At 32.4% G+C, this 12495-nt stretch overlaps 1 long non-coding RNA gene across 5 annotated transcripts; it reads right to left on the minus strand.

Moving 5' to 3' along the window:
• Positions 1-7025: 7025 nt before the first annotated feature.
• LOC147392178 (uncharacterized) lies at positions 7026-11228 on the minus strand. 5 transcript variants are annotated; one of them, XR_015170199.1, is made up of 5 exons: positions 10939-11206; positions 10354-10447; positions 9799-9886; positions 7679-7812; positions 7026-7476 (listed from the first exon to the last, which is right to left on the minus strand). It is a non-coding gene; the product is annotated as an uncharacterized LOC147392178 (long non-coding RNA). The 5 variants fall into 5 exon arrangements; XR_015170201.1 differs by lacking the exons at positions 7026-7476; positions 7679-7812 and adding exons at positions 7823-8964; positions 9033-9380 and having other exon boundaries at positions 10939-11228; XR_015170202.1 differs by lacking the exon at positions 7679-7812 and having other exon boundaries at positions 10939-11199.
• Positions 11229-12495: the final 1267 nt, after the last annotated feature.

Below are 12495 nucleotides of genomic sequence, written 5' to 3' on the forward strand. Positions count from 1 at the left end.
TCCTGACTGGCATTTCAACTGGGCTTGACTAAAGGGGGTTGTCCGGTTCTGATCCTCATTGTACTCGTCTCAAGCTATTAAACAGGCAAAAAGGGGAACAGAGGTCTCCTGAATCATTTTGAGCGAAGAACGGCGATTCCTCAAAGAGAAACCTCCTGACGAAGGGCCCAACGATTCTCAGTAAGATTTGAAATCTTGTTAAGTCAATCATGCTAGCCTGATTCATATAATAAGGTTGGTTCAGGAAACTGACAAAGTAAGGGAGTTTTTGTAATAAAATTGCAACAAACAGGTTGCCGGATAAATCTCTACATATATTTTTGAGGTATTTTTAGAAACTGAAAAATCTTTTCTTGTTAATGATTTCAAGAATCAACTAGGCATTGCTATTGTTATATATATATATATAGGGGGCGGTTCAAGGGCCATATGAGAAAACATATGAAAAAACTTTCGTTTTTCAAAATAAGAGTTAGAGGTCTTGGATTGAGCTGATTTTTTGCAAGGATGGTCACTATGATGAAAAAATCATCCTCACAAAAAATCAGCTCAATCAGAAACTTCTAAATCCATCAAAAGTGATTTACAAATTAGTGATAAAAATTGGTAAAAAATCAACGGTTCACATTCTAAATCACTTTTAATGGGGTTAGAAGTTTCAGATTGGGCTGATTTTTTTTTTTTTTTGGATGATCTTCCCATCATAGAGATCATCCTCACAAAAATCAGCTCAATCATAAATTTCTAACCCATATTTTAAAATTTTATTAAAAACGAAAGTTTTTACATATGTTTTCTCATATGGCCCTTGAACTTGACCCATATATATATATATATATATATTTGCATTATCTCCATAGTTACTAGGGGTGCACATTGGATTGGATAAATCCGAGAACCGAACCAATCCAAAGCTTTTGGATTGGATTGGTTCGGATTAAATACACCCACGGTTCGGGTACGGTTTGAAAAAAAAATCCGGTTAATTCGGTTCGGTTCCGGATTAAGAATATAACAAACCGAACCAATCCGAAATCCGAACCGTAATATATATATATATATATAATATATATATATATATATATATTATATATATATATATATATATATATAATATATAATGATTTTTAAAAAAAAATTATTTTCTTAATTTCTCTTTCTCCTTCGCATCGAATTTGGGGGAGGTCTGTAAATAGAGAACAAGAACCCTAGCCGCCGTCTTCGCCGGTCGTCTCCCTCGCTCCACCTCGTCGGAAAACATAGAGGACTCTCTCGAAACATCGTCGCTGTCTCCTTCGCTCACCTCATCGGAAAACACAGAGATCTCACACAGAGATCTCTCTATTTCGCTCGTGAAACCTCGCCGCCGTTCTCGGTCGTCTCCCTCCGTTACCTCACCTCGTCGAAAAACACAGAGGTAACTCTCTCTCTCTCTCTTATTGCCGTTATTCTCACTCGTTTCGAAGGTTCTATCCTTCGCTCGGATTCTCTGTGTGAAATTCAAACACAAAAATTTCTGATATATTCGAACAAACACAGTCAAGGAAAAATTTAAAAATAGACAAACAGAAGTAAAAAGAAAAAATAGTTTATTCGTGGAAAAAGATGTCGAAAGGTAAATGATGCTCTATCAGTGTAACTATGACAAAATAAAGCTTCATCGGAGCTTTGCTTCGTAGCCTATAACAAATCATCGTCATTTAGAGATCATGTCCACTAAATCTTTACAAGAAACACAATTTAAAAAAAAGGACACAGTAATTTCTTGGAATGTTAAAACATTGACTCTTTGGAGTTCTGAAAACATATTGGATATATAAAACTCCATAGGAAAACTATGGAAACTGACACCGCATATTTCCAAAAATGAAAACAAATTACACATACAGACAGTGTTGCTGAAATCCTTCTGTTCAAAATTCAAATCCTATGATTCAAATTGAATCTTAAGAAAAGATTTGAATCTTTCACATGAGCCCCTTCAGATACAAATTCTAAAGTTTCTATGTGAATCTTAAAATTTCAGCACAATTCACAATTCAAGTTATACAATTCTCTTAAATCCTATGAATTGAATAAAAGGATAGGGCAAATTTTCAGGTGGAAACAATGGCTCATCATCATTGTGTTTGTTTGTTTGTTTTTGCTTAAATACAAGAAAACGAAAAGAATAGTATGGTTTTTACTAATCACCTAACGTCACCTTAAACAGATGACAAGAATGCCTATCCCTACATGCAATTTGAATGAAATTTTAGACTGCTGAGATATGGAAAATAGATTAGTTTGCTGAAATAAAATTTTATCCTGTCCTTCATGGAATGTTGACTTATGTATCCTTCCTATGAGTTACATTCATGTCACAGGTATAAAGGTAAATTCATCAAATTGTTCAAATTATAAAATTTAAAAAAAAATTACGAAAACGAGTATACGTGTGAATTAGGGGACCTCATAACCACTTTATAGTCTACAATTGGAGTGGTTTTAACTTTTTTTCTCTATTCTTAATAATTGATTGCTTCTTAGTTATATTTTTTAACTATTTTTTTTTATTTTTTCTTTTTCATAAATAGAAATAAATACACCCAAATCATGAGATACTAACATCAAAGTACTAACTCTTTGAATGTAATGCTTTATATAATTGCTTTAATGTTATGTTTTCCTATATATATGATATTGAGACTCTTAATCTTATTGTTAAATAGTATTTTCTTTCCCTTTTCATTTTTTAAAATAAATTTTAGTAATTTTGTATGTATTGATAAATCGATGTAAGATTAGACTAAGGATTTATTATTTTTATTAAATGTCAAGTATCGGAGAAGCGGACGTTCCAACTTCTAATATTGAACCAATTATTGCTCAAAATTCGACAATTGGTAGTGGTAGTGGCACTGCAACCTCAAAAGTAGATGTAAGTCCTACTCGAAAGAAACCTCGTAGGCCACAATCTGATGTTTGGGAGCATTTTGTCAAAATAAAAATTGATAAAGGAGGAAAGGCAGAAAGGGCTAAATGCAATTATTGTGGTACAGATTATGGGTATTCAAGTGCTAACGGGACTACCACATTAAGAAAACATTTGAGTAAATGTTCCAAGTATCTATATAATAATGACAAAAGACAAAAACTTTTATAATTCCAAAAAGTAGGACAAGAAGGAGATAGTAATCTTACCGCTTGGAAATTTGATCAAGAGTTGTGTAGAGATGCCTTGACTAGGATGATTATTGTTGATGAATTGCCTTTCAAGATTGTTGAACGTGAAGGATTTCGATTCTTTTTAAGTGTGTTGCAGCCTAAATTTCAATTAGTATCTCGCACCACGGTGGCAAGAGATTGTTTACAATTGTATGCAGCTGAGAAGAAGAAGTTGAAGAACTTGTTGAATAGTTCTGTGCATAGAGTTTCCCTCACAACAGATTTGTGGACTTCCTTACAAAATATCTCTTATATGTGTCTTACTGCGCATTTTATAGATAAAGATTGGAAATTACATAAAAGGATAATTAACTTTTGTGTAGTTACGAGTCATAAAGGCGAGGAAATTGGTAAAATGATCGAGTTATGTTTGCTTCAATGGGGTATAGAAAATGTGTGCACTATTACGGTTGATAATGCAAGTTCTAACGATGTTGTCGTGGGATACATGAAGAGAAAGCTAAATAAAAGACATGGTTGCATTTTAGATGGTGAGTTCTTGCATATGAGGTGTTGTGCGCATATATTGAATTTGATTGTGAAGGATGGGATGAATGATGTGCATGATTCAATTGTTAAAATTCGTGGTGTTGTAAAATACGTTAGAAGTTCCCCTGCAAGAGCTCAACAATTCAAGAAGTGCGTTGACCAAGAAAGAATCACGTGTAAGAGTTCTTTGGTTCTTGATGTTTCAACTAGGTGGAATTCAACATACCTTATGTTGGAAACTGCAATAAAGTTTCAAAAAGCATTTGAACGATTGGAAGAACAAGAACCACAGTTTAGTAATGAACTCAAAGATGGGCTTCCCACCGAAGAAGATTGGAATTATGCTCGGGCATTAGCTAAGTTTTTGCAAACTTTTTACGAGACTTCTAAACGCATGTCAGGCTCATTGTATATAACTGCTAATACGTATTTTCATGAAGTTTGTGCTATTGAAAGTACTATTTCTGATTGGTCTAGAAGCCTTGATCCTTGCTTGAGTTCCATGTCAATAAAGATGAAAGAAAAATTTGATAAATACTGGGGGAACATTGATAAAGTAAACTTGATGTTGTTGGTTGCAGTGGTGTTAGATCCTTGTTACAAGTTGAGGTATGTCAAATTTTGTTACTCAAATCTTTATACATCCACGAAGGTTGATGGCTTGGTTAAGAAGGTAAGAGAAACAATGAATCAAATTTTTGAACAATATCAACTTCTTGATTCAACTTCAGTTGCTTTTTCATCTGGTTTTACTCAGAATTCAAAAGAGATGGATCTTGATCGACCAATTAGTGAAGTTAGTGTGCAAAGAAAGTATCTCCAATCTGAGTTTCTAAGACAAATGGAAGAAGAAGAAAGTGTGGAATGCAAATCGGAAGTGGATAAATATTTGGAAGAAAGAGTGGAAAAGCAAGACTTGAATTTTGAAATTTTGAATTGGTGGAAAATGAATTCTTTCAAATATCTCATACTTTCTAAGGTGGCACGAGATTTATTATCCATTCATGTTTCCATTGTTGCTTCTGAGAGTGCTTTTAGCACTGGAGGTCGTATACTAGATCAATTTCGAAGCTCCCTAACTCCAAAATTAGTGGAATGCTTAATTTGTGGACAAGATTGGTTACGTGCTTCACCTCTTCCAATTGATGTTGAAGAGAGGCTAGAGGAATTTGAAGAAGTTGAGTCAGGTAACCTTTTATTTTTGTTATTTTGTCATTTTACTCATTTATAAAATTATAATTATTCTATTTAATGAAAATTCATTTCATTTTTTTTACAGTCATTATAGATGATGAAATCTTTCCATTTGTTTAGTGATTAGTTGATTTTCAAATGCCTCTTCACTTGCGATTATAGGCAAATTACTTTTCTAAAATTATAGTAATGAAGTAAATTGCTTTTTAAATACATATTTAATAATGAATTAATGATGATGTTTATTTTTCTATTTTTAGGTCTTATGGATTGGAGCATGAAAGAAGACATGGAATGGACTCACTTGATTTTAGTTATAATTTCTATTTTGTATTGACTTGTATTATATAAGACATATGTTCATGGGTGTATTTATTTTTGTGAGTGAGATATTTATTTTGTTTGATGAATGATTCTTATTTGAATTTATTTTTGGAATTCAAGTTGGATTGGCATAAACATGAATTGTGGTTAAGTATTTATTCACTTATTCATTTTCTATTGTTTATTTGCTTGATTTCTATATTATTTTCATATTATATTTTTTTTTGTTATGCCTTTTGATTAAAATCATTGATGATTGTGAATTTATTTATTTATTTAATGTTTTTACTTTATGATATGTAATATTAATTAGCATAAATGCATAATTGTGTTCTTTATGTTGTTGTAGATTGATATATTTTCTTGATTAATGATGGATTCGACTTTAAATAAACAACAAGCAACAAGCAACAAGTAACAAGTAACAAGTAACATTTGATTTTAAGCATGCATTTGATCTTCGATCATCCCTTACAAGGTAAGTGTTTAATGATTTTTATTTTCTAATTGTTTTCATGATTTTTATTTTTAATGTGTTAAAAATAATAAGTATTTTGGATTGATTCATGATTTTTATTACTATTAGATTAGTTCATTATTTTTTAATGATTTTTATTACTATTGAAAATATTAAGTATGAGAACCGAGAACCGATCCGAACCAATCCGAACCAAGATTGGATTGGATTGGATCGGTTCTATAGGGTAATTGGATTGGTTCGGTTCCAAAGTTGTAGAACCGATCATGTTTGGTTCGGTTCCAATTTTGCCAAAATCCGAACCAATCCGAACCATGTGCACCCCTACTTTTGTCTAATTTCCGTCAATCAAATTGTTAAAAATTATTTTTTTACTGTTTGTAAAGACCATTTTACCCTTTATTTTTAAAATATTATTTCTTTATATAAACAAAAATATCCCTATATAATTACATGGATTCCCATCAATCAATGTAAATTTTTATAATTTTCAAATAACTTTTATAAAAAATAAAATAAAATGGGATGGTAAAATAGTAAAATAAAATCTGAATTTTAACATCATAAGTGAAAAGGGAGGTAAGTGCAATTGTCAAATTGTTAGGGGATCAACATGAAGTTATACTTATACCAAATCACAGGGTGGTCAAAGTGTAATTTACCCTTATAATATTATAGAAAGATCAAATAATATGTACGTGAAGAAAAAAATGAAATTCCTATGATTGCTTAAATTCTACGAATCTTAAAAAATCAGGATAGTTATTGGAGAGTTCTTAAGTCTTTGTAGATTTCTAAAATAAAATTCATATGAAAATTAAATAAGAATGTATTTTTAATAATTCCTTTTTTTTTTTTTTTTGTGACTATTCACTTAAGACTGCAATTGTAAAAATAATGAAAACCGGGATTCAGAAATTTATATCCACTAAACATTTCAAAAGGCTCTATTTTTTTTTTTTTTTGTGTTAAAAATTGATAATGTTTCTTTTCATTACCAAGAACCCATGTTATTCAAAATTATTTATTTATATATGAAGTTTACAATAAGTTATACAAAATCTGATTTTCCTGTATGTACGATCTATTCATTACGTCATGTTGTGCAATAAACAACTGCTCTTGTGATGTTTTAAAAGGAGTCTCGCTTAAATTATGACTGCAGATAAAAGTCGGGATAAACGACGGTTTTAGACCATCAAAAAAACCAACGGTCTTAGACAATCGTTTCTCTGGAGTTATAATAAAAAAATTATTTTTATGAATTTATAAATTAAAAAATGGATATAAGCAAAAAACAGGAAACAAGAACGACACTACCTTCCAAGGAATCATCGAAAGAACATCGTTGGCTGTGATTATACACCTTATTTGTTCAAAACTGACCACAATTGCCATCTCTCGGCCTAATGTTGTAAAAGGATAAATGAACATAGTATCCAAAAGCCGAAAATCTCTGGGATTTAGGGAACAATGTCTCATTAGAGTAGCCTTATTAAGTTCTAAAACCTTTGAATTCCCATCCTGTTCGATCCGTATCCAAGAACGACCTCCATGATTGAGATGATTTTCAGGCCCATTTATATCAATTCTTGTAGCATGAGAAGAGAAGGGCTCGGTAAGATCAGGGGAAAGAAATGAAACTCGCAATTCTTCCTCTAGATCTTATCTTTCTTGACATTAGAACAACCAACCTTGAGTCAGAATTCTGATTCGTGTCAACTTATTGGAGTAGGCTGAGAAGCAAATTATTCAATTTAACAACTCTAACGATCATTACTCGCCTAGCAAGTTCAAAAAACAAGACCCAAAAAAAATTTGGTAAGTATATGATCTTTTGGAGCATACGTGAGTTGAAAAATAGTAAAATTCAAGGTTGAAAATTCTAATCCTAAACCACACTTTCATGCCAACTACTCATCCATAAAGCATAAATTAATTAATTTCACTCAATAGATAACCTGACGACAACTAAAAATTCTTTACCTTCAACTAACCAAATTATGTTCCAACAAAGGCGTGCTGAAAATTTGCGATCAGTTGAATGAATGTTAATTCACCGAGGAAAACATGAAATGTGGTGATATTCCATGTGCCATTTACTAGAATTCTCCTCCAACCTTTGACAAGGAAGCATAGAGTGAATTAAAAACAAAGAGAAGAATGAAAGTCCCATGGTTTGATATTGGAATTTTAGCCATGAAATTCAAAACCAAAGAGAAGGCAAGGCACAATGTGAAAAAAGCCCAAATTTGACGGTCTTAGGCTGTCAAATTTCATAAAATTCGACGGATCAAGGGGTCGAATTGGAGTTGAATTTTTCATTGTCAAATTTTGTTTCGACGGGTTGAAACTGTCAAATTAATGAAGGATGGGAGAAATTCGACAGTTCTAAACCATCAAATCTGGGAACATCAAGAATTTCAACGGTCCTAGACCATCAAAATTCAGTTTCTAAAATTCATGGGCCTTGGTCAGTCAAATTTTTCTGTCGAATTTTTCAATTTTCACGTAGTGAGGATGACTTTTTTGAGTGAGTAAAAAACATTAGGGAGTCACTCTGCATTACATCAAGCATAAGACATATTAAAAAGAACGTAAAAAATGGGATATCTTTTCCATAAGAGCCCATTCTTTGTGTCATCCACCATAATTTGAAGCCAAAGACACATGAATGACATCATCTTCAACTCTATTGTATTCAATGCAGAACAATGACATTATCATCATTCCAATATAGTATCCTATTGTTGGATAAGTAAATGATATTGCTTGGAGTAGGATCAATATGAAAGTTACCACTTTGTTGAACTCAAAGAAGCAATGGACTCATTTTAAGAAAATCCGACGAAAAAAAGTAAAATTACACGAGCAATCTCTAAAATAGCTCATTGGAAGGTCTCAATCTAGGGGATGATCCATGGTAAGAATATCACTTAAAGAAAATTATCATCATAAGCACAAGGTCAAGAAACCATACACATACTAGTAAGGACTTGCCACTTGGTGGATCGATTTCAAGTCAAAAATTAACACAGCTGGAAGAATTTCTTTTTTTCTTCTGGTCTATTCATTACTAAATTCAGAACAAAAGAATAAAAGAAGATGGTTCCAATAGTTAGAAGCGTGTCAACATGTGAACAAACATAACTCTTTCAATAGGGACCCATTGAAGAGTAAACCTTGATTAAATACTGTCTAAAAAAACTTAAATAGCATTACTGGATAGTGCTTTGTGTTTCATATGTGACATCCAATCATCCTCTACTTACCTACAAGAAGAGGAAAAAGGGTGAGCATGGGATGGGATCACAAATTCTCAACAGAGATTTTGGGTTACCTTCATCATGGATGAATTTTCATATTTGTTTCTCAACTGTCTTGTTTAGATGATTGTCCATGGACTATCTCCTTTGTTGCTGCAGACATGCTTCCAAAGAATGCATCACAAAGGACGGATATAATACGGACAATTTTATCATGGTGCTTTTAAAGTTCGTCACTTTAGTAAAAGGATAAACTTTTTTACCACCAATTGTCGGAGTGAAAATCCACCCAGGAGTGTACACAGTATCCATAATGTTAGTGGATAGGACTATGCCATGCAGAATTTGGAGTATCGAACTTTTGTGAGATACGAGTTCTTAAGTTAGTATGTTTGACAGGGAAGCTTGCTTTTCCTTTTTATCTGTTAAAAAAAGTAACAATATTTTTTCATACTCCCTTCTCTTGTCTCACCAACGAGAATGTGTTAATCCGGACCTCTGTAACAAGGACACCATTTCCAAGAGTTTACCATGATAGACACCATGTTCTACCCAGGTGTCGGATAGTGTTTTTTTAACAAATCCTAGAATATTGAAGTATCTCATTTTCGGTTACAATTTACATATGATTTGTATGATTTTCATGTATACAAAAGTATCCATATGTCTTTCAGTATAATAAATAGTTTAAATAAATAGAGAAATCTTAAAGAATAACTCTATCAACATATGGAATAAATTTTACTAATGCAAGGCATAACAACTCCAAAACAAGGATCACACATTACAATGGGAAACCTGCATTGCAAAGTAATGTAAAAAAAAAGGATTAGACTCTACCATGTGCAGTAGTGGCAATGGGTAGTGGAATAGCAGTTGAAATATGAAAGAACGACCCCTTGATTGCAAGAGTTGCTTCCACTTTTTGCTGTTCATTTAGCATTCACAACTCAAAAGTCAGATATCGGACATATCCAATAAGAATTTCCTACTTAATATCCAAATTTTGACAGAGTTGTGTAAATAATAAAAATATCGAAACAACAAATCTCTGTTCATTTTGTTACATTATGAGCTTTATGCTAAAGATCATGCATTAAATATGATCTCTATTGAAAGCTTAAATTGATGTGAATTATATAATAATATCTTAGATAGTTAAAGATTAATATGTATATTCGATTAAAGATGCAATATACTATTGATCAAAGAAATTAGAGTGGCAGAAATCCGATCGTATGTGGGTTTCATCTGCGATAGAAAGTAAGTTGAAATGATTAGAGGGGGAGATCAAACAAAACCCTAGACCTCTCCTTAACCACGAAGAAAACCTCTATAACCTTAAAATAATTGAGGAAAATATGAGATTAAATAATAAAAAAAACTTTAACATACCTGAAGATTTAATCAAAAGCCTAGTAGAAACTCGCGTCAAATCTGAGAGAGATTGAAACTTAGTTGCTAAAATACAATCGTATGTGGGTTTCCTCTGAGACAGAAGGTAATTTAAAATGATTAGAGATGAGGAGATTAAACAAAACCCTAAAACTTGTCTTAACCATGAAGAAAACCTCTGAAATATAAAAATAATTAAGGAAAATCTTATATTTATTCAAAAGCTTTAACATACTTGAAAATTCGATCATAAACCTAGCAGAAATTCGCTTCAAATTTGAGAGATCAAAGGTAAGTTAAAATGATTAGAGAGGGGGAGATCAAACAAAGCCCTATAACTCGCAATCCAATCAAGTGGAAAAGTTCCAACCAGGCCTCTTTGAAGAAGTTTGATTTACGTAATTGTAGATAATTCTAGTCAAATTGCAGAGATAATTATCAGATCTCCATGAATCAAAAACATGTGTATTGGTTCTCTGAAGCGCGATGAAATAAAAAATCTAACGAAGCTAAACGAAACACTCGCCAGTGAAATCGAAAATCTAACGAAGCCCAATGAAATGACTCTTTGAATTTGGATTTTACCTCTTTTTCAACTTTCAAATCTTCTTCTTTTCAAAGGCAGATCTCGTCCATCATCAATGGCACCATCTTTATCTTCACCAAATCAATCTTCATGGAAAAGAGTTTCAGTAATAACCAAGCACCTCAATCATCTTTCAATCTCACCTTAACGAAGGAGACCAAATCGTGTGTTAATTTTACCCTCAACGAAGTTCAAAGAAACGACTGTTCAGATTCATATGGTTAAAGACGACAGTAACCTTACCACATTAATGAGTCGTTTCTATTATAACAACTTATGTAATCCGTTGCCTTAAAATGATTAATACGAACTGTCGTTTATACCACAATTTGGTCGTGGTATTTAACGCATTATGATGTAGTGATTGGTTTAATACGAACTGTCGTTTATACCACAATTTGGTCGTGGTATTTAACGCATAGTGAGTCTTTAAGTGTAGTTTACATAATGTTTAACGTTTTATGGAAACTCAAAGAAATGGGTCCCAAGAAAGAAAAAAAAAATCTTGTTAGTTAGAGTATGTTGTTTCAATGTATTTATGTTGTGTTTAAGTGAAAATGTCTTATTGAAATTTTCTATAAAAATAAATAAATAGATTCTTTTTTTTTCATTTTTTTTTAAAACTATTCTATCTAATATAAAGTAGGATCAAATTATTCCCATCTCATCCTTTGGTCATGAATCTGAATTCAAGTCGTGAATCATGGGTTTGGTTATCAAATCTCGAAGATTGGGTTATGACACAGATTATATCCCCATCACAAAAGATATCATCATGTATATTCTCTTTACTTTTGGTTTGTAAGTTAAACGCCGTGCATCAATTAATGGCTATATGCTTTAATTAATGAAGTGTGGATTTTATGCACCCAAACCACAATCCAAGGAATTAATAATTAAAATATCTTTTTTTCTAAAAAAAAATTCTTGAATTGTGGCCCATGTGGCATGTGTTGAGGTCTTGGGGGAGGATTTTAGTGCATACGATCTGGACTCTTAGTCCATGACTATAAATTGTCAGTCTTAACTTAGCCACCACACGCATGGCTTCTCAGGTTTGACCTCAACCACCATGTGCATGAATTTTCCAACCTCCATTCTTGCAACTCTAGTACTTGTCAAATACAAGTGGTGTGGGCCCTGTTTCTTTGTAATTCACTCATTTTATTAATTTGATCTTATATTTTCTTAGAAAGAAGGTATCCCAACAATTTAAGGGTTATACATGGGCTATATGTACAACTGACGGGAAAGTCTAGGAAGGAATGTATATAGATCTCTTGTACACTATACAAAGAGCTAGTGTATGCTTTCTCCCTATTTGAATGTCTGCTAGTAGGGTTCATATGTGTAATAGTTTTTAGAGTAATGCTGGGGTGACACAAGCGTTAACACTGTGATTCTCACAGTTCTGACGTGGCTTAGTATCCACGTCACTCATTTAATGAGTTATCTGCCACGTCATTAAGTAAAACATTAAAAAAAAAAAAAAAACAACGTCTTCTCCTCTTCTCTCCCTGTTTCTTTTTCTTGTAAGATATGCAACGGTTCTCTCC

The sequence above is a fragment of the Akebia trifoliata genome, chromosome 11 (assembly GCF_017979445.1).
Source record: "Akebia trifoliata isolate Shusen 1 chromosome 11, ASM1797944v1, whole genome shotgun sequence".
NCBI lineage: Eukaryota > Viridiplantae > Streptophyta > Magnoliopsida > Ranunculales > Lardizabalaceae > Akebia > Akebia trifoliata.